General features: G+C 47.8%; 1 pseudogene; it reads right to left on the reverse strand.

Moving 5' to 3' along the window:
* Window positions 1-15,516, reverse strand: part of LOC136334016 (MARCKS-related protein-like) — a 31,139-nt pseudogene that overhangs the window by 11,789 nt on the left and 3,834 nt on the right.

Consider the following 15,516-nt stretch of genomic DNA (forward strand, 5'->3'; position numbering starts at 1 on the left):
GGGCACAACCCCAAGATGCCAGGCCCATGAACCCAGTGTGTGTGTGTGTGGTTAAGAGAGAAAACCACCAGTTGCAAGCTGAAGTTCTGATTCATCAAATGCAGGGACTCCCAGAGCCCTGGTCAAAGGCCAGCTTCTTTCTGGCAATAGAAAAGACGTGGGAAGGGATTTTGAAAGTGGCTATGTAGGTATGTGGGTCCTCCCAAGGCCTCCAGCTGGCCCCCTGGATACCCAACCACGTATGACCCTATCATCCCACAATTTCCAGAGCATCTGAACCCCAGTTTTCCCTCCTACCAGAGAGGTGTCAATATAAAGAGGGGGAATTTGCCCATCACATGTGACCTGGGGTTGGTGATGAATACCAGCGATGGTAGGATCAGCTAGAATAATGTGTTTCATGGTGGGCTGTGTTCAGGAATGCCGGATTGGGTAACTGGCAAATTGAAAGACTGCTTCATACTGTGATGGTTAAAGAAAAAGGGAATTATCTCATGCCTTTCTTTTCGTCTATCAAGGTGTCAGCGTATGCTAATTACCTGGCAGAGGCTTCAACGGGGAAGAGGAAGAACAACTATTATATTTCTGAGGAAAGATTTATCTTGCGTTATTGGCGCCAGTTGGAAGAGGAGGTGGGGGTGGGAGGGGGTCAGAGAGGCAAAGTGAGAACTGTTCCTTGACTCGAAATGGAACTGAAATTCCTTTGAACTGAGGCAGATTAGAAATAATAAGCCTTAATGGGAGACATTGCTCTGAGCCTGTGGCCAGGGGAGGGGGCAAGATGGGCAGAGGACTCCAGTGTCCTGGAGATTGTGGGAGGGGTCAGGCCAGGTACAGCTAACTCAGAGGGCATTGATTGATTGGTTATTTGTTAACTGATTACATTAATGGGGAAAGGGTTATTTGTTGACTGATTACATTAATGGGGAAAGAATGGGGGTGTTGGTAAGGAAAACAACCTTGGAGCCAGATAGTCCTGAGTTTTGAATCCTGGCTCCATGCCTCCTAGCTTTGGTTCATCATCACTTTATCTTTCTCAACCTCTGTTTCCGCATCTGCAGGGAAAATAACACCCTCTTTACGTGGTCCCTATCACAACCAAATGTGCAGTGCTCAGTGCAGCTCAGTCAGAGCAGCTGTGGATATGATTATCTCAAAGCATTTCTTGAGTATCTACTGCAGTTCAAGGCACTGGGAAAACAAGGGTGAGTAAGACAGACAGGGCTCTGCCCTCTAGGAGCTGATCACAGAATGAAGGACCTGTACCTCTTTTTTTTTTTTTTTGAGGGACATTTATTCCCTTTCTAAATGTTATATTAAGAGAATGATTTTAGAAATTAGAAAAAAAAGTACAAATCTGGAGTTTAGCCATTAAAAGTTATTTACAATAATGGGAGGGGGGAAAAGACAAGAAGTTGTTCCACATTACACACCTCCCACTACCACCTCCTCCAAGCATAATACTTGCTTACCAAGTCAGAAAAGAGACACTGTTGCCTGGCGATGGCTCAGTGAATAGAGTGTCAGCTTAGGACACTGAGGACCCAGGTTCGAAACCCTGCGGTTGCAGGCTTGAGCGCAGACCCACCATCTTGAGCGTGGGGTTGCCAACTTGATTGCAGGGTCAATGGCTTGAGCATGGGATTATTGACATGACCCCAAGGTCGCTGGCTTGAGCAAGGGGTCACTGGCTCAGCTGTACCCCTCAGTCAAGGCACATATGAGAAAGCAATAAATGAACAACTAAGGTGCCACAACAGAGAATTGATGCTTCTCATCTCCTCCCCTCCTGTCTATCCCTCTCTCTCTCTCTCTCTCTCATTTAGGAAAAAAAAAAAGGAGACACACTTGATTAACAAGCTGGAGATTTGAACTTGAGACGTTTATAAAAACCTAAACGAGGCAGTGACCTTCCCAAGCCCAGATGCCACTAAGCACAGCACAAGAGACTAAAAACTCAATAGGGGAGGGCTGGATACCCAGGGCTTGGGAGTGTAGGCACCCCACATCTGGTCAGGGCTTTGGGAAATAAACAAAACCTACTTGGAAAAGAACTGGGGGAGAGCCCTGGCCAGAGAGCTTGGTCGGTTAGAGCATCATCCTGAAACACAAAGGTTGCCGGTTTGATCCCTGGTCGGGGCACATACAGAAACAGATCAATATTTTTGTCTCCAGTTCACTCTCTCTCTTCCCTTCTCTCTAAAATCAATTTTAAAAAAAAGAACTGGGGGAGAAAACCAGCAATTGCTTTCTGCAGGGGTGGGGACAGGGAAAGAGGTAGGGCCATGGGGAGAGGCATTCCACATCACGAACCTAACTTGGTAAACTGCAAGGGACCATCTTCAACTGGCCTTAAGAGGAATACCAGGTGGATGATGGGAGAATCCGTAGGAGGGAAAGGAGAAAAGGGAATGTGGCTGGAGGGGGGCAACAGCCCCTTCCTTTCTAGGCACAGAAAGGCAGCCAGGACACCACGTCTAGGCAGTGACCTTAGACAGACAGCACAGTTTTTGTAGCTTAGAGTTCACCTACCTGCTGCCACCCAGGTACTCATTCTGCCTGCTGGCAGATGTAGGGCCACTTTCTGGTCATAAGGGAGTGGACTGCTCTGTAGCCTGGGGCCCTGCCTCTTCTGTGTCTCCTCCCTGGAGGCAGCACTAGCCTCTGCCCCAGTGGCCTGGGGCTCCTGGCTCTTGGAGATGGCAATAGCCTCCTTCCCGGGCAGTGCCTTCCTGGCTGCAGGCTCCGATCTACCCTGCTCCTGCTCTTCCTCTGCTGATGAGGAGACAGGCGATTTACCCCCACCCTCCTGATTGCTCTTAATGACAGGCCCCTCAATTTGAAAGGCTCCTTGAAAGAGAATTTCTTCTTCTTGGGAGTATTCTTGTAAGGAACATCTCCCTTGGCCTTAGCTCCCTGGCTAGGGGTGCTGGCTGGTTAGCAGCACCAGTGGCTCCAGCTGCCTCCTCTGTTCCGTTCACTGGGGACGACTCCCCTTCACCCTTGCAGGGTGAGTCTCCATTGCTTTTCACATGCCATTCTCCTGTCTGTTGGCTTTAGCTGGGGAAGCACCTGCTGCCTTCTCAGTGGTCACATCTCCCAGGGGAGCCTTGAGCTCTGGCTGCCAATGATGGTGGGTCTGCGGGGTGGGGGGCAACTGGAGCGGGCGAAGGGGTGGGGCTCACGCCTGAGGGGGAGGTGTGTGGGAGTGTGGGAAACCAAGCTGCACCGCTGCTCTGCTCCGGCCGATAGCTGCACCTGCAACTGCTCTGCTCTGCACCAGAATGCCCAGGACCTGTACCTTTTATGGCTCCTACCCTCTCAGAGGTCTCAGAAAGTGGGAAAACAGGGGTCAGGGTACAGGGAAGGGACTTCAAGCCTTACATAAGGCTGTGATTGCACTAATAATAATAACAGTTCACTTGAATTAAATGCTTGACATGTATGAACTCAAAGGGAGATTTGGAGGGTGGGTAGTGGACACCAAAGGATGGGTCCACGGACTGAAATAGACAGGTGAGGGGCCCCCTGTGGTCAGATGAACTGACTTTTCACCTTTGACCTCCTGTCTGTGTTGATGCCCAGCCATCCGCAAACCTCCCCCTTCAGAATCAGCAGGCTGTGGAGTGGTGAGCTGGAGACAGGCAGCCTGGTGTGGCAGCAAGTGTGTAGGCTATGATGGCCAAGAGTTCTGGGTTCAAATTCTACTTCTGCCACTTATTAACTAGGTGGACTTGGGCCAATTTCTTAGCCTTACTGTGCCTCAGTAAAATAGAGATAATAAGGCCTAACTGTAGGTGTTGGACAGATTAGGAAGGTGCTCAAGCACCTGGTACACAATAGGAATTGCCAATGGTAGAGGTGATTACTAAAATTGGCTAGCTTGCTGCTGCGTCTGACTCAGTGCCAGCCTCAGCTCCTGTGGTCCAGAGAGGCATTTAGTGCTCCGGGAATGGCAGAGAAAGGAATGGGGGTACCACCAGGTGGGTTGTGTGGTAGGCAGAGACTTTGAGCTGGTAATGGCTGTCAGGGACCAGCAAATCACAGGTGTCTCAGGAACAACAGGAGTTACACTAAGAAACCAAAGAACAAACACGCAGCACAAGACATTTTGCCAAAGCAAAGCTGTTTTGATCATTCCCGGATGTGACATGTATCGCATGAGGAAAGAGAGTCTCTTGCACTGAGGCTGCCTAATTGACAGCCAGCGGCTCCATGCAGTGACACTGGGCAGGGTGGGGGAGGAGCAGAGCAGCCCACCCTCATACTGCCCTGCCCCCCCCACTGCCAGTCCCCAGACAAGCCTTTATGAGCCTGGGCACTCTCAGCTGAGCTCCTTGTGAGGGAAGGGAAGCTCATTATTCCCAGTGCCCCTGCCTCCACCTCCCCAGTCCCATCCTGCATCACTCCTGGGACCCAGGCTATGCGCCAGTCTAATTGAGCTTCTAAACTTTGCCAAATGCACCAGACTCTCTCTGGCCTCCAGGCCTTTGCATATGGTGTTGCCTTGGATTCCTCTCCTCCTCACCCCTCCCATCCACCTGGCTAGTATTGGCAAACAAAAATAACAGCAGCATACATTTATGGAGCACTCATTCTGTGCTAAGTGCTTCCCAAATGCTATCTTATTTAATCTTCACAACAATCTACAAGGTAAAGATAATAATAGTTGACATATAGTAGATGCATGCCATTTGCCGAGCACTGTTCTAAGTGCTTTATATGTATTAACTCACTTAATCCTTACATCCCCAGTTGGGATATGTTACCATGATTATCCTTATTTTGTACATGAGGAAACTGAGGCACAGAGCAGTCAAGTGACTTGCCCAGGGTCACCAGCTAGAAGTAGCAGAACCCAGGTTCCAGGGCAATCATCCAGAAGTTAATCATCTTTATATCATCTGTCTCCTGTACGTCCTTTAGGACTAAGTCCAGGTGCCACCTCCTCTTGGAGGCTTCCTCTCTCCTGATTGGTTCAGGTGTTTCCTGTGGACTTCCATGCACATAGTGCTTAACAACATCCCTCTCCCATCTGTAGGAACACCTACCACCCTGTGAAGTTTGCTTACCAGTCCCCTGCTGGACTGGAAACTTTTTTAATGCATTCATTGGATGGATCTCGTATGTGCCCTGACCAGGGATCGAACCTGCAACCTTGGTATAGCAGGATGACACTAACCAACTGAGCTACACAGCCAGGCTGGACTGGAAACTCTTGATAACAGGGAATGTTTGCTTGGCTCACTGCTGTGTCCTCCTAGCCTGTCACAGTGCCTGGCACACAGCAGGGGCTCCATAGATGTTTTTTGAATGTTTGCATAAATCCTACCCTGTCTCCCCCTTTGCAGTCACAATACTGTAAGAACTTAATGTATGTATTCAATAGAGTCCCTAAATTCAATCACATGAAGTCTGGGTTCTCGTTTTTACCACATTAGGAAAAACAATATTGTTCATCCATCTAAACTGACACAAAAAGCAAAGACCTTTGCTGTATACAGCACCCCTATGTTGAACTGAGGAAGTTCCAGATAATCACAGGGCAGTCACTTCCTGACACCCCCATTAACTTCTGAGAACTGCGACCGGACCAGGCATCAGACAGGAGCCCCGTCCAGTCCTCTATCATGTTACATCTGAATTTACATTTCTCATGGGGGGGGGGTGTTAGGAAAAAATGTCACCACACCCACTGTGTGCCCAACCTTGGCCACATGCTCTGATGGTCAAGGAGCTGACAGAGGAGTTGGGAAGCCAGAGGGGCCCGGAGAGGGGGAGGGGTGCTGGTTTCATTCCACGCATACTTTCTATTCTTATAGCATCACAAACCGCGCAACAGCAAAGAGGTCCCTTGTTTACTTTCCCACAGCCAAAGGTAGCTAGTTGTTGGCTAATACCTTTGTGATGATGCAGAAACAACCAGCTCTGCCCTGTTTTGGGAGGGGCTGCCAAAAGAAATGGGAGAGATGGACAGCTCAGAGAAGAGTGAGATTCCTGAGGCGGCAGGTCTGGACAGGCTCCTTGGAGGAGGCAGCATTTGCTCTGGCCTCTGCCCCCTGCTGGTCTTTCCATTGTGATTATAGGGAGCTCAGGAATGTCAGAATGGCCTCAGCTTAGATTTATTTTACCCTGTGAGCCAAGGACAGTTTGGAAAGGAGTTATACCAACCTCCAGGAGATGAGAAACAAGTCCTTATATTGACACCACTCTCCAGCCCCCTACCCCTGAGCTACGCAGCCTGCCAAGGACAAGGTGGGTGCTGTGGGAGCATTACTTTCCTCGCCAGTAAAATGTAGATAATGACAATACCTTCTTCCCAGGCCTGTGGTGAAGATCAAATGAGAGAATGCAGGGGAAAGCCTCTTATGTGCTACAAAAGACTCTGACAAATGCTTATTATTTCTTCCTATTCTTCTCCTAGAATTTATCAAACACTTTATGGGCCCTGGAGGTATTTTTGCCTCCATTCTGCATAGCTTCCTCTGGCCCACAATTCTCCTCTCCTCTTCTGCTATACTTTAGGGGAGGTGGGTTATCACAGTGGTTAGGGAGGGATTGGGGCAGACCAATCCAGGTTTGAATCCTGGTCCCACCTTTTCCTAGAGGTGTGACCCAGGGTAAGTCACACCGGCTCTCAAGCCCTTGAGCTTCCTCCTTGTACAATGGGTATAATCATGAACTTAATTCATAAGACTGATATGAGGACTAAAGAGACAATTTGTGCTAAGTTCTTAGAACTTTGCCTACTAAGTATTCAAGAAATGTCTGCAGTGTTGTGGTCATTTTTCTCTGGTCAATGGGACCATTCCTTGGCTCTTTGAGTGGTAGGACCAATGGAAAGAGACCCAGGCACAATTTTTGTAGACTTTCTATCTCCACACTAAGGAAGGGGAGTAGATCAAGAAGCAGATGGGGTGTTCATTTATTCAACAAGCAGTGTTTGAGGGCTGACTCTGTGCCAGGTACTCCTAGAGTAACAGGGTGACTAAGTAACAGTCCCCATCAATGGGGAGCTCGCACTGAAATACGGAAGATATTTATTCATTTGCTTATTCATTTGTTAATTGAGTTGGTCAATTCTTACCCATTTGCCAGGGTCTCCTGGTGCAGGTTCTGTGTTGGGTTCAGAGGCACAGGGCTGGGGCAAGACAGGGAGCCAAGGAGGCAGGGGTCTGGCTAGGGGCCCTTGAGGCCTCTGCCTCTTCCAGATATGTCTTCCAACCTCCTGTCACTTGGCCTCAGTATCCCTATCTAGACATCAAGGAGTTGCTCGAGCTGGTCCCCAAGCACCTGGCCCATACCGACATTCCAGATTTCTGAGCCAGGATGGACAAATGCTGAGTGACACCCCCATCCCTGCTCCCAGCCCACATGTTCACTCGGGGCTCCTGCATCGACCAGCTTGGAGCTCATTAGCAGCCGCACAGCCACTGCCACATGTCACAGGCTCTTAAAGTCTCCATTACCAAGGGCCCTTGCTTCTTTGTATTTTTAGCCTGCCTCTGGAGGAGACAACTGGCGTCTCCTGCAGTTATACATGTCAGAGTCAGCGGTGCCAACAATTCCTCAGGCCTCTGGGCACCTGGAGGTGGGGGATCCCAAATCTGCTCCTGTAAAGAAGCTGGTGGGAGACATGAGGACCAGGAGTGTCGCCAGGGGGTCCTCCCCTCTTCTCTAACCCCCCAGCATTAGAATGCTCCCTCCCAGGTATGACAGACTGGATGGGCCCTGCCTATCCAGGTTGCTCTGGAACCTAGGGGGCAAACAATTCTTTCAATGTCACTGGGGTGAGGTTGGTAATGTCAGTTTGGGAATAAAACCTATGTCATTTGGACATCCCAAGGACTGGCCACCAGTTCTGGCTGCAGAGTAGTAGAGCAAAGCCCAGAGAAGTCACCTAGCTGTGTGTTGTCATCCAATATGGTCCAAACAGGTTTCTGATGGCTGTGGGAGACAGAACAAGCACCAGAAGGCAGCCCACCCTGGGGGAGCCTGGGCCCCTCTGGCATTGGGTAAGAACTGCATTCCACAGACCCTGGAATGTTAGAGAGAGCTCTGAGATTTGTGTCCCTTAGTGGGGTCATCAGAAAAGGAGAGGCAGGCCACAGCTTGCCTGGGTGGAGTAGGAGGTGCAGTGTGGGAGGGAGTCGGGAGGGTGTGCCCATGTCAGAAGCATCAGAGCCTGAACTTCCAGGAAGAATAATAGCCTCTATCAAGGATACAGTTTAAGTCCTCCCTCTCCCAACAATCATATACCCTAAGACTTGCTAATAAAATAAAATAATAATGAACAGTTACTACTCTGTTACTCTGAGTCAAAGAGGGTACTAAGTGCTCTCCTTACATTTCCTGATTATCTTTTTGATTCTTCACATTAAGGCAAGAACTGTTCTGATTACTCCCATCTTTTCAGTGAGGAAAGTGAAGTTCATAGAAGCTAAGAATCCCCCCCCCCCAAGTTTACATGACTGGAAAGGGCCAAACAGATGCTGAATTTCAGTCCAAGGTCCAGTCTCACCTCCACTCCTGATAGGAACAAGGTAAGTTCCCACTCGACGGTCACATTCTACTGACAATGCAATTGATGTTCTGATGTGTCAGAAGGTACTGTTTCTGCTGCCAGATTGTGGTTCTGACAAATCCCCATTTTCCCCTGGGCCTCAATAAGGGGCTGGATTGAGGTGGGGATGGATCAATGCCTTGTTATACATCTGTTCTGAGCTCCCATCAAACTCTGAGAAGATGATTAACAACAATAACATCAGCAACATTCGTGCAGCACTTACTCTGTGGCAGGCATGTGACATGCGCTGTTTCATTTAAACCTCATACCTCCCTTGAGAGGTATTATCCTTAAAGAGTTGAGGGAATGAAACTCAGAAAGGCTGAGCGACCTGCCCAAAGCCAAACAGCTAATAAGAAATGACCTGGAATTTGAAATGTGGTCTGCTCTGGGTTATCCTCTATTCTGCCTTCTGTGAGGTCAGTCCAGAGATGCCTAAATGTTTTGAGAAGAGGGACTTGAGATGCCCTTTGCAGAGCTGGAGGCAGGCAGTGGGCAGGGCCTCCACTGTCCCCAGGAAGCCCTCAGCGTGTCCAGGTATCAAGGTGAGAGTGGCAGCGTCCTTCCTTTCACACTCAGGGAGGCGGCCTTCTCTGTCTTATTTTATTCCAACATCCAGTTCCCACGAGGTGCCCTTCAAGCTTCCCAAACACATAAAACCTCCCAACAGAGGAGGAAGGGGAGAGCCTGTAACACCTTTGTCCCCTCCAGGAGAGGCCTAGAGCATCAACAGGAGACACAAGGCCCAGGGACCTGGGGATTGCTGAGCTTTGTGACCATCAATGAATTCACCAAATACTTGCTGTGTTTACTCAGTGTTGGGCACCATTCCTGGGCAGGGCTGCCGTATACAGCCATGCAACACCCAACCCACTGGGAGCACTGTTCAAACTGTGGACACATTTACCTGACACTTTTACTGGTGCTGGGTGCTGAGGATGTCATGGTAAGCAAAACTGATCTGGTCCCTAACCTCATGGAAGATTACGTTCCATGGGGCAGCAGTTCGATGAAGTAGGAATTATCTCACAGTGTGACCAGTGCGGTGACAGGGTAGGAGCTGGGGCTGTGAGAGCTTGCAGGAGAGGCCCCAAGACTATATTTGATAAGTCAGAGGAGGCTTCCTGGAAGAAGTGACTTCTAAACCAAGACCTAAATGATAAATAAGAATGGCCTACTTGTAGGGGAAAGTGTTCCAGGAAGAAGGAAGAGCACAAGTGACAAATTATAATACAGTACAACGTGATACAGGCTGTAATGTTAGTATTTATATGAACAAAGGGTACTGGGAGCTTTTATTCATTCAATCAATCACTTACTCATTAAAGCAAACATTCATTGAGGAGATGTAGAATAGTTATACCTGGAAATTAGAAAAGATTCACCCAGGAGGGTTTTTTTAAAATAAATTTTTAAAAATGTATTTATTGATTTTAGAGAGAGAGAGAGAGATCAATTTGTTATTCTACTTATTTATGCATTCATTGGTCGATTCTTGTATGTGCCCTGACCAGAGATAGAACCTACAACCTTGGTGTATTAGGATGATGCTCTAACCAACTGAGCTACCTGGCCAGGGCCAGGAGGTGATCCTTGAACTGGACCTCAGAGAATGAATAAGAGTTTATAGAGGGGATAAGAGGGGGAGAAGTATCTGAAGAGAGAAAACCCCATGAGCAAAGGCATACTGTTAGAGACTTGGTAGAATGTTGCCTGCACAAAGTGGAGGTTTAAGATACCTTCCCCAGGCTCTCCAGGATAGCTCTTTATCTCTCAGACCTAACCTTAATATTTATAATTCATTTTTCACCTGACCTCATCAGAGGTTCGGCTGGGATGTTGGATAGATGCATGCATGAGTGCAGGAGTAAATGGATGGGTGGAAGAATTAATGCATGCATGAATGAAGGAATATAAGAAAGAATGAATCATAACGAGAGCACACAGTGCTTTCCATGCACCAGGCATTGTTCTCACTGCTTTATTAAATCATTAAATCCTCACACAATCCTAGGAGGTAGGTGTTGTTATTACATGCATTTTACAAATGAGAAAAGAAAGGCAGGCAAGGTTAAGTAATGTACCCAAGTCCACACGGCTAGGAAGAGGGGGAGCAGGGATTGAACTGAGGCACCAGAGGATGCTATAAACTGGGTCCCAGGGGCAAACGCTGGGAGTTAGGCATTTTCTCATTCATCCAGACATCCATTTATCTCCTTTCTCACTCCATGGCAATTTCTTGGCTAAGCCTCCTCCAGAAATGTGCTGCCCCCTTGGAGCAGACCTGGGTCCTGGTGGCCAGAGACAGTCTGGGCGCCACTCTGGCTGCGACAGGAAGTACCTGAGGACCCTGCTTGGCAGCTGCACTCTGCTGAGGATGGGCTGCTCCTTCCTGGCAGGCAGGGCGAGGAAGACAGCCTCTGGCCTCCTCACGGAGAGCTGGGAGCACCTCTCTGATCACTGCGCAGGAAGCTTGAGGTTTGCCTTTCAGGTTGATTGTATTAGCATTTCGAAAGAGTCCCCCTTCCTGTGAAGTGCATTAAGGATTCACTCCGGCTGGTCTCTCACCTGGGCAGGCTCCTCGTGAAGTGCCTCAGATTTCCTAGGAATCCTCGGAGACATTTTGACATTCTGATTGTCACTGCCAATGTGGGCTGCGGAGGAATTAATTGACATGGAGGAAACCCTCAATTTCCAAGGGCTGTGTAATAAAATAAAGGTTATTGTATTATTACAGATTCAACCACTAATGAAAAAGGGCTGAAGACCGTAATCACAATATAGTAGGCTTAGTGGGGACTTACCTTGATTTCCACAGGCAACCATCCTGAACTTTAGGGAATAGTAATTCTAATAGTAACTATTTATTGAGAACTTATAGCATGCTAAGCACTTTACTAAATGATCTCTATATGTTATGTATTCCCAGAACAACCCTAGGAAGGAGATGCTGTTTTCAGCTCAATTTTACAATGAGAAAACTAAGGCATGGAGATGTGAAGTAGACATGGCTAATAAGCTGTACAGTAACAATAGACTAACTTGTGGGTAAAACATTTTATTTTCTGGGGAGGGAAGAATTAAAATACTTGGGCAGACAGACTAAGTATTGAGATACTGGCAAGTACTGTATAGAGCCTTCTGGGTGGTAGGGTATTCGGGGTTTGAGTACACTTTCCAGACTCTGGGAGAACACTGCTGCCTTTTCCCTCAGACCACAGGAATTCCATCCATCCATCTACCCATCCACCCATACAATAGAGATCCACCCAGCCATTCATCTATTCATCATCCATGTACCCATCCACACATTGATCTGTCCATCAGTTTACTCATCCATTTATCCATCTTCCATCTATCAATTCATTTAGTCATATCTTCATGCATTCAGCTATTTATTCAAATCAGGAGTGTCTCTGATTGCCTTTCTCAAGCTCCTGTCACACAGGTAGGTGTTCTCCTGCCATGACTAATGTCACAGGGAGGGGAGAAGCAGGACAAGGAGCCAGGAAATGCAGAAGCAGCTCCATAATTTGTATAGTCACTCCTACTTTCTCACTCCCAGTCTTCCTGTATGTATGTAAAATGAGGCTATTTGCAGTCTATTGTGAACTTAAGGCAAGCAACTAGGTGACATGCTTTGGAAATATAAACATGCCACACCAATTTCTGTCACCATCATGGTTATCTTTACGAGTGCAGCATGTACTCAAACCTAAAACAGCTCTGAGTTTGAGAAGTCAGCATCTATAAACTGACCCATTTCTGATTTTGTTTTATAGGAATTTAGTAAAATGTATAAATATAAAATTACTTAAAGTAATGCAATTATAATATTCAGATCTATTCCATGTCCTCTTAGGGGTATAGGAAGTATTGGGGAATAGGAATTGGAAAGGGACTTGGGCCCTGGCCGGTTAGCTCAGCTGGTTAGGATGTTGTCTCAAAACGCCAAGGCTGTGGATTCAATCACCAGTCAGGGCACATATGGGAAGCAACCGATCAATGAACGACCAAGTGGAACAACAAATTGGGTGCTTCTCTCTCTCTCTCTCTCTCTCTCTCTTTTTCTCCCTTTTCCTGTCTCTTCAAAATCAATCAATAAATAATAATAAATATTTAGGAAAAGAAAGGGACATGGTAATACGGGGTACTTGGTCATGAAACCTTGGCCTGTCGTTTCTGGCTTAATGAGTACTGCTCTCCAAAGTTGCTATGTCTCGGGGCGATTGTTCAAGGTCTACTCCCTGTTGGCTATCAGGAGAGGTTGTACTATAAGGAAATACGTGCCTGAAAACCCAGGGAAAGGTGAACAATACAACTTCAAGTTGAGCAGGAACTGTATTCAGGCCTTACAGACAGTGTCTGGCTTCATTTACACTGCAAGAACGAACAGTGCCCACATCTCAGTGGCCTGTGACAAATGGGCATTTCTCCCCGATGTTACATGGCTGCCATGGGCCAGCTGAAGATCTGCTCCATGTTTTCTTTCTTCTGGAGCCCAGGCTGACAAGAAGAGCCGACTGGGTCTTAAAGCTTCCCCTGACATTTTATTGACCAAGCAAATCACAGGACCAAGCCTGACATCAATGGGAAGGAATTGTATCCCTCCTTAAGAAAGGGTACCCAAGGGAGGGACAGCAACTATTTTGAACAATAATACAACTTCCCATACATTGCAACTGAACTGGGAGGTAATTTGAACCTCAAAGTGGCTTGGCGGGAGGGACCTCTGGCGGGGAGGTGGGAGCTCAGGCCGCTTAGCTTCCCTGTGTCCCCCCCTGGTCCCCTCTCACCCACTGATTCTGTATTTTTCCTGTGTCTTGTGGCTTCTGCTTTTCTCTACCTTGAGGGTCCTGTTTCTTTATGACTTTGGTTCCCATTTCATGATCCTTTTGTCCTCTTTGTACTTTATGACCTTTTACCTACTGATTTTGCCATGAATTAGCCGGAAATCTTGAGGTTCAGGTGCCAAAAACCCACATTAAAGTATTTTTTAAAAGAAAAGGAAGGAAGGAAGGAAGGAAGGAAGGAAGGAAGGAAGGAAGGAAGGAAGGAAGGAAGGAAGAGAGGGAAGGAGGGAGGGAGGGAGGGAGGGAGGGAGGGAGGGAGGGAGGGAGGAAGGAAGGAAGGAAGGAAGAGAGGGAGGGAGGGAGGGAGGGAGGAAGGAAGGAAGGAAGGAAGGAAGGAAGGAAGGAAGGAAGGAAGGAAGGAAGGAAGGAAGGAAGAGAGGGAGGGAGGGAGGGAGGAAAGAAGAAATTTATTGGCTCACAGAACTGAAAAGTCAGAAGTAGAACTGGCTTCCAGCACGGCTGGACCTGTGGGCCCCAGCCATGTTCTGGTACCCGTCTTCTCTTCCTTCCTCTATGTCAATTCCATCTTTGAACAGACTGTCCCGTCATGGGGACAGGATGCCTGCTGCGGCACAGGCCTCTGGTTGTCTCAGAATAGCCATTCTCCTCTCCGTCCAATGTGGTAGAAGGTTTTAGCTGACCATATGGCCTCTCTAGATGTGGTTTGGGACTAAATTCTGCTTAATAGGATGTAAGCAAAAGTGACATGTGCAATTTGAGGCTGTTCCCTTAAAAAGAAAGATCATCCTTCCCCCTTCCTTTTTCCTGCCTCCTGGCTGGCTGGCTGGTGGTCTTGGTTTGAGGAGACTGACCTCTAGGAGCCTGGGTTCCTGAAGAATTCCGTGGAGCACAGTTAGTTACTACAACCACTTGGGCTTTTATGTGAGAAAGAAGCAAACTTGTATCTTGTTACGTCACTGCTGTATGGGTCTCTCTGTTACAGTAGCCAGACCAGTACCTTCGTTAACTCACTTCCCTATGCTGAAGCCATCATTGGGGTCAGAGGATAACATCTGCTGATGGGCCAGACCTGGGATTGGGGCTCTACCCCTGATTCTGCAGCTGGTACCAGCTCACCTAAACTCTAGGGACTAAAAAAGATAGAAAAGTTGCTCCCCAAAGAATATAGGGGTGCTGTACCAGAAAAATGTGAAAGGGGTGCTGCACAGGCAAATGATAGTATTTATATTTGTCTGTTTAGATTCCCCAAAGAGAAAGTCTGGTTGACTCAACTCACCTCTTTCTACCCACCAGCCCCAGCAGAGGTTCCTGGCCTGTGGATCATCCACCAGGTTCCTGGTAAGGGCCCAATCAGCTGTGGCTACAGAGATGGGTCCCCTAACACTGCCCCCTTGGGAGCCTCTGGAGAGCAGGCAGCATGATTCACATGTCTTGAGAGTCCTCTGTCTGCTTGCTGCAGTGGGTGAGGCCTGAGGGAAACTAATGAAGCAGACTGGGTTCTCCGGGCCAAGGGAATGAGCTAGGGGAGGGTAGGGACGAGCCATGGTCTCTGAATCCGAGCTCTCTGTCCCAGCATCCAATAGTCCACCTCTGTGAAATGGCACAAGGACCCTAGCTGGGTCATCTTCATTGTGCCAAAGGCAAGACAAGTCTTTTAAATGTACTGCAAACACTCAACGGGGATGGACCAGAGTGTTTAACTCCAAATGCCAATAAATGCTGATAAATAATGCTATTAAAAGTGTACCATTGCTCTGATGCTTTGTTATAACATCTTTCCTCTTATTTCCCCCATGTAACATTTACTTTAAAAGGCCCCAGCCCAAAGCCAACAAGAACAAAACTGCACCTCGCCTCCCAGAACACCTTCCTTTATGGAACACTCAAAAACGCAGCACTCGGGGGAGAGCCCCTGAGACAGTCCACTGTTTGGTAAACTTTGCAAAATTGGTCGTTCTTGTGGCTGAGGCCTAACTGTATGTTAAATTTGAAATTTTGAAGCCTCGATTGCTTAAAAATATTGTAACTGCTTCTCAGACAGGAAAATTGCATTTAGATTTCCCTCTGTGTTTAACCCCAGACTGGCAACAGATAGTCTGCAAATTTTCCCAGCAAATGAAAATCACTTTAGGATTG

The sequence above is a fragment of the Saccopteryx bilineata genome, chromosome 4, assembly GCF_036850765.1.
Source record: "Saccopteryx bilineata isolate mSacBil1 chromosome 4, mSacBil1_pri_phased_curated, whole genome shotgun sequence".
Lineage (NCBI taxonomy): Eukaryota > Metazoa > Chordata > Mammalia > Chiroptera > Emballonuridae > Saccopteryx > Saccopteryx bilineata.